At 34.8% G+C, this 15,991-nt stretch overlaps 1 long non-coding RNA gene across 1 annotated transcript; it reads right to left on the reverse strand.

Moving 5' to 3' along the window:
- Positions 1-250: 250 nt before the first annotated feature.
- On the reverse strand, positions 251-15,905 carry LOC138701383 (uncharacterized). Its single transcript, XR_011332530.1, has 3 exons — positions 15,834-15,905; positions 2,939-3,111; positions 251-491 (listed from the first exon to the last, which is right to left on the reverse strand). It is a non-coding gene; the product is annotated as an uncharacterized lncRNA (long non-coding RNA).
- Positions 15,906-15,991: the final 86 nt, after the last annotated feature.

The following is a 15,991-nucleotide window of genomic DNA, read 5'->3' on the forward strand; positions in this document are numbered from 1 at the left end:
CAACAACAAAGTCTTTAACTCTGGGGACAAAAAGTGACCGGTTACATTTCAATTTAACTTCTTCTGCTGATTGGTGGAAATCAGAGTCTGTATCAGATGCAAGGCTTATATCCGCAGAGCAATGATTGCTGACAACTTCCTGTTATTTCTGAAACACAAAAAAGTAAATTAATATAAGACAACATATTAATACAAGACAACACTTAATAATTTGGAAACAATATATTATAATTTCTTTCAGTTCATATCTGTTGTTTTTCCCTTGGACACTTGTGAAGGGCCAGCAGTGTAGATATCTATAGAAATATCTGAAAGTTCTACATTTGCTTTCATAGTATCTTCTAGCCCTTTGCTTTTCACAGGTTCCACATTGAATCTGAAGCGTTTTCTCCTTGTTGTTACTGTGGTTTCTTGTGCCCTCATGTTCTGGAGAGAATTCGCTGAATGCCTCTACATTTCCGGGAGGATATGATGTTGGTAGGGGCAAATACCTGCTTACAAGCAATATTAAGTTTATTGCAGTTACTACCGGTATGACAGAGTGATCCAGAGTAAACAGTGAACCATAATAGTTGTGTTTCAAGTTACAAATTTTTATTTCCAGGTGTATTAAAATATATCTGTTGTAAATATACAGTAGAATTCCTCGTGTCCGGCAACTGTGGGACAAAGCCAGTGCCGGATACCTGATTTTGCTAGATAATTGGAAAATACGTTTATAGGTTATGTAAAGACACACTGTACTGCACAAACATCTTTTTCCATTTTGAAATTTAATAATTTTCATATAGATATTTAAACTTTTGCATGTGACCAACAATTTCATCAAAAGATGTTGGGAATGTGTGAATGTGGGCAGACACCACTTTGAACAACTATAACTCATGAATAAAAATATAATTGTGTGCGTGCAATTATTAATCAAAGTCATACATGAGAGATCACAGATCAATAATGATGGCAATCTACTCTGGCCATGCAAGCATGTCTGATGCGCGTGTTCCTGGCCGAGAGTTAAGCTGAACGCTCAATAATTAAAGTACGTTTTGATGATTATTTTCATAATAATAGTTTACTTCCTAATAAGTACAAAAATAACTCTTCTTGTTTAATTTCTTCTTCCCCGTTTCCTTATATGTTTCTTTGACTTGTTATTTTTTCTTCTTCAGCACTCATCAGTTATGTTAAAAGGTGGTGGACTTATAAACAGTAAGTTTTAAAACATGTTCACAGTGAAGGTAAAATATCTGTGAATTGTGTAACCCATAGGCTTACATATTGTGATGGTAGAAATACGTATATTCAATTCTTGATTTATTATAAATGTGTGTGTGTATTACTTGGAATACTGTACTTATTTATTAAATATTGTTGAACTGTGCAAATATTTAAAACCACTGTATTTTATGCCAAAGACAAAGGCAGTAGTACTTCTGGAGGAAAGGAGACAAACATTTTGTGCATGTGCTGTAATACATCACTTAATAATGCCTATTTATGGAAAAAGTTATTTAACCCTTTTAGTGCCAGGAAATTTCCTAGCAGTCAGTGTTTTATCTAGGATCTTTGACTTAACTAATGCGCAACAAATGCTATGCTGTGAGGTTCAGGAGTGTGTTACCACCATTAACAGAATTAGTGATGACAGCATAAGAATCTACTGTTTGCGTATTTTATTATGTAAATAATTATTATACTTGTAGTAAAATAGTTACGTCACTGTCGAGAACTGCTGCTGTTTCTTACAGACAGCTGTATGCATAATACTTTTCATTATTGTTATTGACAACATACATTCAGAATCAGAATCTCAATGTAAACGTAATCAGTAGCACTACATAATGATACTTTAATTGATGGGCACTACAAGGGTTATATGCATATATAAATAATACATTTTTAATCATTATTTAATATGAAGTGTGTAATTCTCTCTCATTCTCCCTCTAGTCTGGGTTCCCTTTCATTGCATTTTCTCATTATACAAGTACGAATTATTTTGATCCTGCCAAAAGAAAGTTCTGTTTCTTTATTTTGGCGAAAACGAAATAATAATTGTTTTGTCCATATATTGTCATTGTTTGTTAATTACAATGCAGATTTTGTTTATGCATCTATAAGAGTGTTTTTTTACCTATTTGAGCGCATATTTTGGGCTCTGTAATTCCTGTGCTAGACAGAAACAAGTTGAGACTTAGGTTAAATGGAGTTGACATGGCTCCAGATCTTCACATAAGACAACATAGACATCATATAGACAATGAATCATGTCTGAAGTGGGATTCGAACCATCACCGTGGCTCCCACAAACACTAAAGTACCAGTAACCAGAAATATGACTCGTGTCCGTCTACATTCACATAATCCCAACACCATTTCTGCAGTGCCTGGGAAAAGTGACATAAGTCAGTTTCCACAAACCTTTTTTGATAATTTATTGACAACTTACACTGGTTTATGTCGATTTGATTTTTTTCTGTCTGAATTATTTCCAAGCGAGCAGATGTTTTGTAAGTTGTCAATAAATTATCAAAATAGGTTTGTGGAAACTGACTTATGTCACTTTTCCCAGACACTGCAGATTTGATGAAATGAAATTCTTATTCACACCTTAAAAAAATTAATTATATAGGAAAAACTCCCACAGATTAGTATTAGAAGAGAGACAATATAAATTGGCACAAAAGCAAAACACTTCAGTTTTTTTTTTCCCATAGTACTGAATTTATAGCTTGATTCAGGGGTTTTGGCCCCTGCAAAAAGTAAGTAGCTAGACTAAGAGCGAGTTACTCATCACTACTGGCGGGCTGGGTCACACAGGTCAGGCCGAGCAGTTATAACACCTAACACTTCCTTTGCAGTTTAAAAACAATATTCTTCCACACGTCCCGTTACTAATCACTACATCTGTTGACTAAACAATGTCATGATTACTTACATTTTCTTGACATGAGTGTCCCTCAGCTTCGAGCATAGATATTATTTTTATTCTTCCTCTTTCCTCTTCCCCTCCTATGCACATTTGTGATTCAATTTCTTTCTTATGATGCAACACACAGCTCGCTCACTAGCCAAACAACCAAGGACAGGGGCCATTAATGCTGAATCTAGCTGTACACATAAAAATACATATTCTCAAACTTTAAACTAAAATGCATGTCATTACATGAACATGCTCATTTCATAAAATATTTTTCTCTCCAATGGTATGAACACAACTAACCAATACCTCCTTTTATTTGGCTCATTCACCAAAACAATGCCTCACTTATCAGTCTTAGGTTGTAATACTGGGGTAACACATGAAGGTGAATCTACTTTGCACAAAGATAATGACTAAAGATGATGATGATGGTGATAACGACGATATTTATGATATAAAGCAAACGTGAATAGTCTGAAAAATTCTGTGTCAGTACCACATTCATTCACCACATATTCCAATTAGACTCACTGGGATCTAAACCTAGATCTTCGGAAAGTATTAATGTTATTTTTTGCAACATGACAGAGGAGAAAAGAGAGAGAAGATAGTTAAATTACAAAATGGCCTGCTAATGACCTTGATAATTCCATCAATCCACATATTGTAATTTTGAGTTGTGAAGATCAGTTGTAATGTTCTGTTTCCATAAATTTGTCGGCAAGAAGAATTTTATGTTTACCAGATGAAAAAGTGTTTCATATGTTTACTTTACAGGAAACCTCATTGAATATTTATGAAAAATAATAATTAAAAGATTCTTTAGGTAGCTTTACTTTTTATGCATAAATCACTGATTATCTGTTACGAGAAAATGGAAGAGGAAAGGATGTTTGAATGATCATATCAGTAAATATTCCTTCCTACCACCTCGTGTAACAAATTAAAATATCAGATATGTTTGAAATATTACACACTTTGTACATACACACAGAGATAAAGAAAATCACTTAAATCCATTTTTCGACAATTTAAAAAATATTCTTGTAATAATAATAATAATAAAAATAATAATAATCAGCACAACAGCCCATGAAGAGTGCCAGGCTAAGCAGTCCTCAGCATCCTGATAACCAGATATGTCCTCAAATAGTTTTCTGTATGCCTTCATACCATAATTCTTTTTCATTGTCCCAGTATTGTTCTGTGGCTCATATAATTCGGACATATTTCTTTCATTTTAGAGAACGTGGCCTAACCATTTTCGAGCTCTACTTACTACACTATATACTGCAGATCACTCCACAATTACTCTTTTCATGTTCTCGTTCTGTATTCTGTCAGTTCTGCAAACTCAGCTACACTGTTGAAGGTAGTCCATTTTGTTCTGTAACTGGTATGCCTTTTTTTTGGGGGGCACTTAAAATACATAGTGAACCGTAAGTAATGTCATTAATTTCAGGGAGTTATTCTTTGAGATATTTCAAACAAAAACTTTAATACAATTTTCCTCGTTTTTTTCCCTCCCTTTTCGAGATAAAAGTTGATTTATATGAAACATTTCATAGTGTGTTTGGGAAAGCCATTACATTCTTATGTTCTAGCTCTACTCTGAATGAATTACTTGCTCTAACCAATGATATTCTATCACAGATGGCTTTATGGTTTGAATGTAATGGTTTTTTGCTTAATCAAGAAAAGACTAACAACATAACTTTCAGCCTAAATCATGTAATAAAAAAGGACAACATACTAAACTATACAGAATTTCTAGGACTTCTTATAGACTCCAGTTTAACATGGGAAAAACATATCGAATATATATGCACAAAATTATCAAGAGTTATATATTTATTAAAGAAATTAGTGACTTGCGTTTCTCAAAATTATTTAAGTTGTGCCTACTTTTCGTTCTTTCAGTCGATAATTAGGTATGCCTTAATTTTCTGGGGAAATGGTAGGAAAATTGAGAGTGTCTTGATTTTTCAAAAGAAGGCCATTAGAATACTATGTCAATCAAACTATCTTGAACATTGTCGACCTCTTTTCAAACAATCACAGATATTAACTGTCATAAATTTATATACCGGTATTTACGATCTAGTCCTTTACACTCGACAAAATATAGACAATTACTCATTAATAGCCAATATACATGATCATGAAATTAGAAATAGTGAACAAATTAACATTCCATACTGTAGATTACATAAAACTAAGACAAAATTTTCTGTCATGGGGATGAAATTATATAATAAGCTTCCCAGTCAATATTATAAGTTACCAATCAATAGTTTCAAACTAGATTTTATAATTGGCTTTTAATTAATCCTTTCTACTCTGTAGATGAGTTTAACATAAATTCATACGAAATTGTTTTTTAATAAATAAAGTTATTTACATTTAGTTGCAAATATTACATTAAGAGTGAAGTGTTTTCATTAATTTTAGAGTTTCAAAATGTTTTGTGTTTTCATTCTAATTAAATTTTACTGTTTTTAATTATATGTGTATTTTCAAATGTATGTTTCCCCCCCCCCTTCTGTATTGTGACAAAGCCTATCACTGTATGTTTAATGGCTTAATAAATTGAATTGAATTCCCAATATGCCCAGTCAGTTTAAGAGAGCAGTGTATTGAAAGAATTTTAGTTTTGTCCTTTAAATGTGCAGAAATTTGATCCAAACAAATGCAACATTGTAAAATTCTTTGCAGAATGAAAAGTTACATTTGCTCAGATCAAATTTCTGCACATTTGAACGACAAAACTAAAATTCTTTCAATCATTTATTATCATAATACACTACTCTCTTAAATTCACTGAGCATATTGGGAATTGAATCAATGGCTTTTCCAAAACACACTATTATATGTTTCATATAAATCAGTGGTGGGCAAAATGAACGCAACCCACAAGACAGGATTTAAATGGCAACTACATACTGTGGGAGGGGTTACACTCTACAGTGCAGTGACGGATTTACAGACAGTTGCGCCACTACACCAGGGGCGTATTTTGCGGACTACCGGGGCTACCGGCGGTAGCCCAAAGAAATTACAAAAGAAATAGTTTATAATATAATATAATGTAATAATTTTGTATTATTAGTTTTACCATAGTAATTAAAATTAAAGTAATTGTTAGATTTATATGCGCTCTCTGCTCTCGAAAAGAAACAAGTTGTCAAGGCGGCATCGCTGGAGAAACCGCTTGCTACATGAGGTAGCCTGTGACCGTTCTGCTCACGCTGTCCTGTCGCACAACTGCCCGCCCCCGCTCCCTTCTGTTTTCATTGTGCAGTGTAGGCCAGGCGAGTTGCCGCTCTCGTGATCGGTTTCTTCGCAGGCGCAAAGCAACAGTACGCTTAGTACACTAGCTCATTAATGTGATTGTGTTCTTGCAGTGCAGTATTTTAAATTTGTGATTTGTTCGAGTGTCTAAGAGTTATATTAATTGTGAATTATTAAATTTTTAATTTCCCAGTTAAGTGATATTGTGAAAAATATGGCAGAACAAGTTTCTGGAGAGGTTTGTGTTGAAAATGACTGTGTAATAGAAGGTTTATTAAAAGTGCCTTTTAACCGTCGTACATAACAACGAGAAAGTTGAAATTGTGAAAATGGAAAGACCAACTCCTGAGTTAAATTTGTCCATGGACGTAAAAGAAAAACAGCGAGAGTACACACGCCATTTCACTTCAACATCATATGGTAAGTGGAATTGGTTGTGTGGTACTTCTAAACTGTCTAAACTATTTTGCTGGCCATGTTTGTTATTTAGCCGCGAAACTAATGTGTGGTCAAAAGAGGGGTTTTCTAATATGAACTCCCTTCGAACGGCAGTTCTAGAATACGACAAATCAAAAGCTCATATATGTAGTAGCATGAACTTTGCAAACTTTGGGAAGACAAGAATTGATTTACAGCTAGATAAGCAAAAAGCTCTACACATCAACCAACACAATGCTCTTGTGAAAAAAAAAATCGGGAGATTTTACTGTGTCTTATTAACGCAGTCTGCTTTCTAGGAAAACAGAATTCGTTTTTCGGGGTCATAACAAGAGTGTGGAATCAGACAATATAAGAAAGTATATTGAATATTTAAGTTCCTTAAGTGAATTTGACCATTTACTGGCCAATCATCTTGAGAGTTCAACAGTATTTCGTGGTACTTCTCCTGCAATTCAGAATGACTTAATATTTGCTATAAGTGGGGTTATGATAAAGAACATAAAACCTTTTGTGGCCATTGTTGTTGATGAAACAAGTTACTGCTCTAATCAGAGTCAATTGTCCACTGTTTTAAGATACGTCGACAGTACTGCCAATGTTCAAGAATGGTTTATAGGATTCACAAATGTCAGTTCGGACAAAACTCCTGCTGCTTTGTTTCAGCATGTGGAAGGTGTTACAGCAGAATACAATGTCGGCAATAAGTTAATTGTACAGACATACGATGGTGCTTCAGTTATGGCGGGAAATATTAATGGCTTAAAAACAAAAGTTCAAGAAAAGTATCCTCAAGCACTATTTGTCCATTGTTACAGCCATGTTCTTAATTTAGTTTTGCAACAAACTACTTCATCCATTCCAGAATGCCGCATTTTTTTCAAAACACTGTCGGGTTTAGCTGCATTTTTCTCATCATCTCCTAAAAGATCAGAAAACTCAAGGAATTTATGAACAAGAAACTCCCAAAAGTAGCACCAACTAGATTGAATTTTACATCTCGGCTTGTAAATACAGTAAAGGAATACAGAAAAAAACGGACTGCTTTCTTTAAAAATATCATTTGTAATGACTGAAGAAAACTGGGATGATGCTGTAATTGTGCAGGCTCAAGGATATTTGAATTTTTTCACACAGTTTCAGAATATATTTCGTCTTGAAGTCTATGCTAGAGTGTTCGCACATACAGATGTGCTCTACAATATTCTTCAGACAAAAAGTCTAGACATAGCATACTACTTGCAAGAGGTATCAAAGTTAAAAAAATACAGTATCCGAGTTCAGACATAGTGGGTTTCCGTCCATATGGAGTAATATGGAAAATGAAAATTCTTCAGCCAATACAATGGAACCACCATTAAAGCGAAGAAAAGGAGATGATGAATTGAAATACAGGCAGCTGTACTACAGCATACTAGATCGTATGCACATGGAAATTACTGACAGATTTTCTGATTATGGAAAGCTTCAGTTCACACATCTTCTAGATTCTCAAAAATGTTCTGCTTATAGAGAAAACTTCCCGAATGAGGCACTAAACAAATTATTTCAGTCCTGTAACAGTCACTTTGATCAAGTACGTTTGAAAAATGAATTAAGTGTAATATATTCAGCAGAAGTCTTTGATTTTTCGAACAAACCTATCCATGAAATATCTGCCATATATGAAAATCAGCTGAACCAAGTTATTCCTGAAGTCCTTAAATTGGCAACATTAATTGTGACAATACCAGCTACGTCAGCATCGGTAGAAAGAACATTTTCTGCGTTGAAGAGAATAAAATCCTACTGTAGATCAACTCATACACAAGAACGTTTATCCGGCTTGGCACTAATATCCATTGAAAAGTCATTTCTACAGAAACTTTGCAAGTGGCCCAACTGTAATTTCAATGACGAAGTCATCAACGTATTTTCGTCCCAATCAAGACGTCTGGAATTCACATAAATATGTAAGGAATTTTATTATAGGGATTTTTAAATATATTTTGTGTAATAATAGGGTCAGTGGTAGCCCAAACCCTTTAACCAGTATACGCCACTGCACTACACTCCTACCTGCCATATTTAATTAGAATAGTCCATTCACGTGATATTTAATTAATCATTTTTCAAAGCAATTTCTTTAAATTGGGATTTATATCTGTGCTTGCTATTTTCAATCGCGCAAGGAGATGAGCATCACTTAAGCGGGAACTGTGGCTGGACTTTATAAATTTCATTTTAGAAAACAGCTGTTCGCACTGGTAGGTTGATGAATACATACCGTCATTTCCCATAACTATGGTCCTGGAACACAACTATGGTCCACGATACAACCATTCAAAGATCATTGTAGAAGTAACATAGACCATTCGTAGATAGCTGCAGTGACTTGAATTCAAACTACAGTACAGCAAAAATATAGATAAACGACGTTATGGAGTACAAAATTTGAATAGTTGTATCGTGGACAATAGTTATGTTCCAGGACCATAGTTATGGGAAATGACAGTACTCATTATTTTTGAAGCAAACTGTCTAAGCAGTGGATATGTAGTACTGGACATCTTTTAAAAAATTTAGCCCCCAGTAGACCTTCACATTCTGCTTTCAAGAAGCCATCATTCTGCAAATCCAGTACCTCTAACTGCAATTCTGGGATAACATCTTCAATTTAAACATGAAAAGGAGTGGCAAAAATATTGAAATCTTTCTTTCTCCATCCTTTGAAAACCACTGAATCTGTGTTCTTTGAACTTGTATAACAGGTGATCTATTTTAAGAATGTACATATTTAAGCTCGCGTCCTGAATATTTGTAACTGGTCCTAAACATGAGAAATGAAAGAACCGCCTTTCTTGTAAGTGTGATATCCTCTCGATTCATATGATTCTGCGAAAGACATTATATCACTAATGAAGCTCCGAAGTACAGCAATCCCGTATAATCCGCCATGTACATGCGCAGTATTTTCATGGAGTGGGGGAAGGGGAAGGTAGGGGGTAAGTTTGATGCATCGCTGAGGTCTGACATTGCTGCGGCAATGCCGCAGGAATGCCCGCCATAGATATAAAACAATTTTTATCTCGTAAAGGAAGCAAAAACGAGCAAAATTGTATTAAACTTTTTTGTTTGAAATATCTCAAAGAATAATCCCCTGAAATTAATGACATTATTTACGGTTCACTCTTTATATCTGGAGTTAAGCAAATTATTGACTTCTCCTCTAGTATTTAAATATTCCATCTTATTAAAATTGTATAATATGTTAATCTGCTTAGCTCCTGATTCGTCATTGTTGCAAATAAAATTGTTTACAAATATGTGACAAGCACATCGACCAACCGCCAATGTGAAAGTCCAGAGACCTGTTGACTTATTAGAATGATCCATTTCTGAAATCTTTTTTCGATCAAATTCTACTTTAATCAATAAGAAGAAATATTTTCATGCTGTATACAATTCTTCATGGTGTTAGCTTCCTATTGAGGCTGTACTATCATGACTTCCAACTGCAAGAAGATACTTTGTAGAGGGCAAAATGACTGATCTAGAACAGATTTTATATCTACCTTTCATTCCACTAATTCTTCATCTTAATTACCACTGCCATGTGAAGAAAGAAGTACCTGAGAATTAGTATTGGCATTGTATATTTGAGCTGAATAGAGGTTAAGAAGTTAGAATCAAGGTTTTAATTGTTCTTCCATACCGAAGAAGTACATTCATGCATGAGAAACGAAGTTGAGAATATCCTTCAAATCACATTTCATATAAGTAATTGTCTGTCAAACTGCATACATACGTGTTCTCTTCACTCCTCTCCCCTCTTGTTTTTCTTATCCTTTCTCTACTTGTTTTCTACTTCTTTCTCTTAGTTGTCCTCGGTGGTGTAGTGGTTACTGTGTTTACCATTAGAAACGAAATGTCCTAGTTCAGACATTGCCGAAGATTATGCACTTCTAAGAGATGACAAATCCTTACCATGGCTTCTGTCGAAGGGGAGGGAAGTGAAGTGAAATGAAGTGAAGCTGAAATCACGTGTCATAAATTTATGATATGTACAGTAAGCATCCTAAGTCAGGCAAAATAACCAGCTAGCTATTCTTCGCCTTCCACCAAATTACCTGCTTTGCTTTACCTGTTCAGGCCACCATCTTGATTAATACTGAGATGTTCTCTCCAGGACAAATTTTGGTGAGACTCATTGCCGAAGCTAAGGTGTAATTACTGGGTAGGATGAAAAAATCTGCTTACTTTATATCTTTTTATATAGCAGATGTTTCTCGGCTTTTCTATCGAAATTGTTTGTGACACAGACCACTCATTTTCACCCCCAAACAGAATATATGTATATATATATATATAACAACTTATTTATCTCAGAGCACCCTGTTAACCAAGGATATTTCTTATACCATGAAAATTTCAATTTTATCTTCATCCATTATTTTAATATGTAGGCCTAAATGTGGTGTCAATCTCCTATCTTTGTAAGAACATTTTGTTTTACACATCCAACTTGAAAACAGCTTCTCTTTTAATTCTACACATAACCTCAATGTTCTCTTAGTATGAGCCATTTTACACAAAATTAATATGTAACACACACACGCATGCACTTTTTATTAAACTAATGCAGTAGTGCATTCACAGGACACCAATGTAGCGCAACATATTGTTGAGGCTAGCCACATTTCGTACTGAGATGTAGTGAATCGATATACCCTCCCCGGTCCCCTCCAAGCTTGCGAATCAAGGTCGTAGCCATGCCTTTAAAGGCTTCTGCTACAAGCCTATTGCACTGAACTCTCCATCCTGGAATGACTGCTAACAGTGAACTTAATATACATTGTTATCATATCACGAACTTATAGGCCTACTTTTACTAGGTGTAATAACTCAAATTTTTTGAGTAGGCTAAGCCTCAGAAGTTCTTAGCTTCGCCACTCGTAAGACTGCAGAGTTTTCTGATGGATAAAGCAGGAAACAAAGAATAAGTGGGACATATGGCCTTCAAGGGCTACAGAATTATGAAGAATAAAAGAAGATTACATTATAAATTACAGTATTTATATTTGCTCTCTTTAAATTTTCTTGTTAGGTACCATTAAATTTTGAGTAGTCATGTTTTTAGATGTTCCTCTTGTAATAATGTTCCCTATTGCTTTAAGAATTAACTTATCATTAAGAAGGTGCTTTAAACTTTAAATATAAGATGAAACGTCGTAAAATGTCTAAATAAGACATTTCCAAATGTTTTAAACTCAAAAATATATGTCGTGTGAAATCATCTTGTACGTTTGTTGGAGTGCACTTATATTGCCAGATAAATCAGTGATGTATAGCAAATAAAAGTAAAATGGTTTAGATTTTTTCTGTTGCAGTATAGAAACCATTTGAGTAATAGAGTAATATAATTTATTTATTTTTAAATATGTGTCATTGTCAACTCTTAATATGTTTAGCAGTCAAGTATTCTTATCTTCTGTCATTGAATCTTGTTGAAGGCTTTAAAAGAAAGATTTTTTTATTACCTATAGATGCAGTGTAATTTGAATTTTTAAATATAAATGTAGCTTTGTAATAAATGTTGTACAAATTGGACGGTTTTAGATGTATGTTTCTATGTTGTGTAATAGTGGTGTTAAAACAAAGTAGGTATTTGATACTATATGTCTTTCACCTATATATTAAAGGTAGTCGTCCCTACCATATATATTTATTTTGTATTACATTGTTTTATCTGTACTGTGATATATACAAAGAATTATATCTTGATGTTAATGTGTGTCAATAAAAATACGAAAATTCTCGAATTAACTTGAGTTTTCTTTGTTAGTGTTATTATAGTGAATAGTAAATGTTGTGTATTAATTAATTTATAAATCTTCTCAGCATTCATGAACTGCCACAAGGGACAAAGAGTACTTAACCATATAAATGTTTACAAGTTCAGTAAGTTGGAAACAGATACCTTCAGTGCATTAGAAAATGCAGGTGGGAAAATAGATCTGCAGATTAATTAATACAAAATTAAATGGTATCCAGCCATAGGCAAAATATAAATAACCTAACTACTTTTTGATAATATAAAACTACAAACTTCAACATGTTGACAGTTTTAGGGGTATTATTTTAGCTCTTTCCTCAGCCGTAGTAATGAAAGAAACAAGAAAATTAATACTTTTTTTATAGAGTATAGCAAATAGACCCATTTTTAGAATTCTATATAAAAAAATAAAGTCAAGAATTCGACACAGCAATGAAATTAGGCTTTAGAAAACTTCGGTTTGGTCTAGATTAGTGGTTCCCGAATACCAAAAAAATTGTGATGTAACAGAAATGCAACCCACACATCACTACCACAGAGATAGGGGTGGAGTGAACTCCTTAGGCAATACACTGAATGACAGTGCAAAGACAGATTGTGACCAGAAAACAAAAACAATATAATATTCTTATACTTACCCTGTATTAGCTCTTTTGTCATCCAGTCTTCTCTCAAAAAAGCTAAAAGTTAGAATTTATAAAACAGTTACATTACCGGTTGTTCTGTATGATTGTGAAACTTGGCCTCTCACTTTGAAAGAAGAACAGAGGCTAAGGGTGTTTGAGAAAAAGGTGCTTAGGAAAATATTTGGGGCTAAGAGGGATGAAGTTACAGGAGAATGGAAAAAGTTACACAATGTAGAACTACATGCATTGTATTCTTCACCTGACATATTTAGGAACATTAAATCCAAATGTTTGAGATAGGCAGGGCATGTAGCATGTATGGTTGAATCCAGAAATGCATATAGTGTGTTAGTTGAGAGGCCGATGGGAAAAAAACCTTTGAAGAAACCGAGACGTAGATGGGAGGATAATATTAAAATGGATTTGAGGGAGGTGGGATATGATGGTAGGGGTTGGATTAATCTTGCTCAGGATAGGGACCAATGGCAGGCTTATGTGAGGGCAGCAATGGACCTCCGGATTCTCTAAAAGTCGTTTGTAAGTAAGTATACTTATTAGCTACATACAGTTTATCTGTTTTAACTTTTTCCCTTCGTAATTATTATTATTATTATTATTATTATATCATTAAGAAAAGTAAATATGTTTTCTTATTCACAATGAAAGAAAACACGTACTTTACTATAGCAGAATTCGAAAAAAATACTTACTAGGCTGATCATGACTTTTTTTTAGTTGGTTATTTAATGACGCTGTATCAACTACTCGGTTATTTAGCATCAATGGAATTGATAAAGGCGAGATGAGGCCGAGGATTTGCTGTAGATTATCTGACATTGGCTTTAAGTTTTGGGTAAACCTAGGAAAAAACTCAACCAGGTAATCAGCACAAGTGAGAATCGAACTCACGCCCGAGCGCAACTCCAGATTGGCAGGCAAGTGCCTCAGCTGACTGAGCTACGCCATTGGCTATTATGAAGTTAGCAATTGCACTACATACGTCGTAAAAACGCCGAAGCATTCTGACTAAGCCATAGAATATACTATGATGTACCAAAGTACATATGGAGTTTTAGTGCAGTAATTCTGCTTTTCCATATGGTGAAGAATCTGTAGAATGGAGAAAAATTCTCTCCAGCACCAGGACTTGAACCCGGATTTCCAGCTTTACGTGCTGGCGCTTTAGCCACTAAGCCACACCGAATTCAAATTCCATATGGAAACGCAGAATTACTGCACTGAAACTCCATATGTACTTCGGTATATCATAGTAATTTGGTAAAACATAAGTATCACTTTTTGATTCAAAATGGCGCCATATTTCGTCGGACCCCGGCCATTCAGTCACTCGTAATGAGTGCACCTCTTTACCTATGGTTGGACATTGTGTCTATTGTCACACATACTGTGACACAGTACACGAGGGTAGACCAATAAAGGGAACAAAGTAGGTAGAACTTAAAAATGAGAAGGATTCAATCCGACATCAGAATTGAATCCAGTGTGGATTAGTGGATTAAATGCCAACACATCCTTTCCCCTGATAACACAGTCACTGGGATTGACAGGAAGACCCGAAAGGCAATAGAAGACCTATTGTTTCAAGCAAGAGATTCAAGCTTTTTCATGGGGCTTTAATCACTGGTGGCAGAATTGGCACCAGTGGCCTCAGTTTCTTCACGAAGCGTGTTACCGTCTATATCACCCACTTTAATAGTAGCTATCATTTGTTCTTTTTCCTGATTCAGCTTGGTATCTGTTAGTACGGTACTGGTTCCAGATCTCCTGCACATTTTCTTGTATTAGTATCTGTAGATGCAGGGTCCAATTGGGATAAATTCGTCCAATCGGCTAGAAAGTCAGCCCTTGCTGTAGGCCTATCCACCTGGATCTCTTTGAAGGACCTTTGTGCGTCTTGGAATAGATAGACATAAACGAAATCTAGAGACAGTGGATTAATGTTCATTGATTTCGAGAAGACATACTATATTGTCCCAAGGAATTAGTTATGGAAATTATAGGCCTACCTTATAATCAAAGGTGTATTTAAGGCCTGGTGGTCCCAAGGCACTATTTTTCGAGGCTAGATGGTGCCAGGCAACTCTCTTAGATTTTCATATTATGTCAAATTTTGTATTCATAAAAAATCATGTTTTATTCATATTTAAGAGATTTCATAGTGACGTCTACTCCACAGACCTATCAACCACATTATCTAGATTCGGATGATGATGATGATTACTGCCGGTACTGTACTACTGAATCCCAGAGCCAGGGGATTTTTTTTTTTTTTTTTACACTCAGTATCAGAGGAATTCTCTATAGCAACTAATTCTTTTCTGTCTGCCCTATTATTTAAGATTTTCATTTATGCAAGTTTAAGGGAAAGGCCAGAAAACCCAATTTGATAGATAATCATGGTTAGAGACAATGATTAGGGGAAAGGAAGTGGTCACCCTATCCCTAATTGCCTCATGAATGATGCCTTATTGGTGTCACTTATGAGGTTCAGACCCTCTTTTTTTATCCTCTCAGTTCAGACTTGTCTTCGGACAGTTGACAACGACAAACAGAGACAATGGTCAGTTTATACAATAAAATTATAAGTGCAGTATAACAGTATAGTACCACAATCTAGCATATACAGTCACGAAGCTCAATACGTAGTAAATATGCATCCATAGATAGTTGCTAACCACTAGGGTCGCTAATATCGCCTCATTACAATGCGAAATAGTACCTGCAAAGTCTATTGTTCCTAGTACCCTCATCAACTCAAGCTTTGTAACTGTATAATTATACTAGACTGTGATAGTGCAATAAATTATGTTGGTGACACAGCTACTATAACGGGACAATTTCGATGAAGAGGAAATTTTATGGTTTGCACACAATTGG

This window comes from Periplaneta americana, chromosome 6 (genome assembly GCF_040183065.1).
Source record: "Periplaneta americana isolate PAMFEO1 chromosome 6, P.americana_PAMFEO1_priV1, whole genome shotgun sequence".
NCBI classification, from domain to species: domain Eukaryota; kingdom Metazoa; phylum Arthropoda; class Insecta; order Blattodea; family Blattidae; genus Periplaneta; species Periplaneta americana.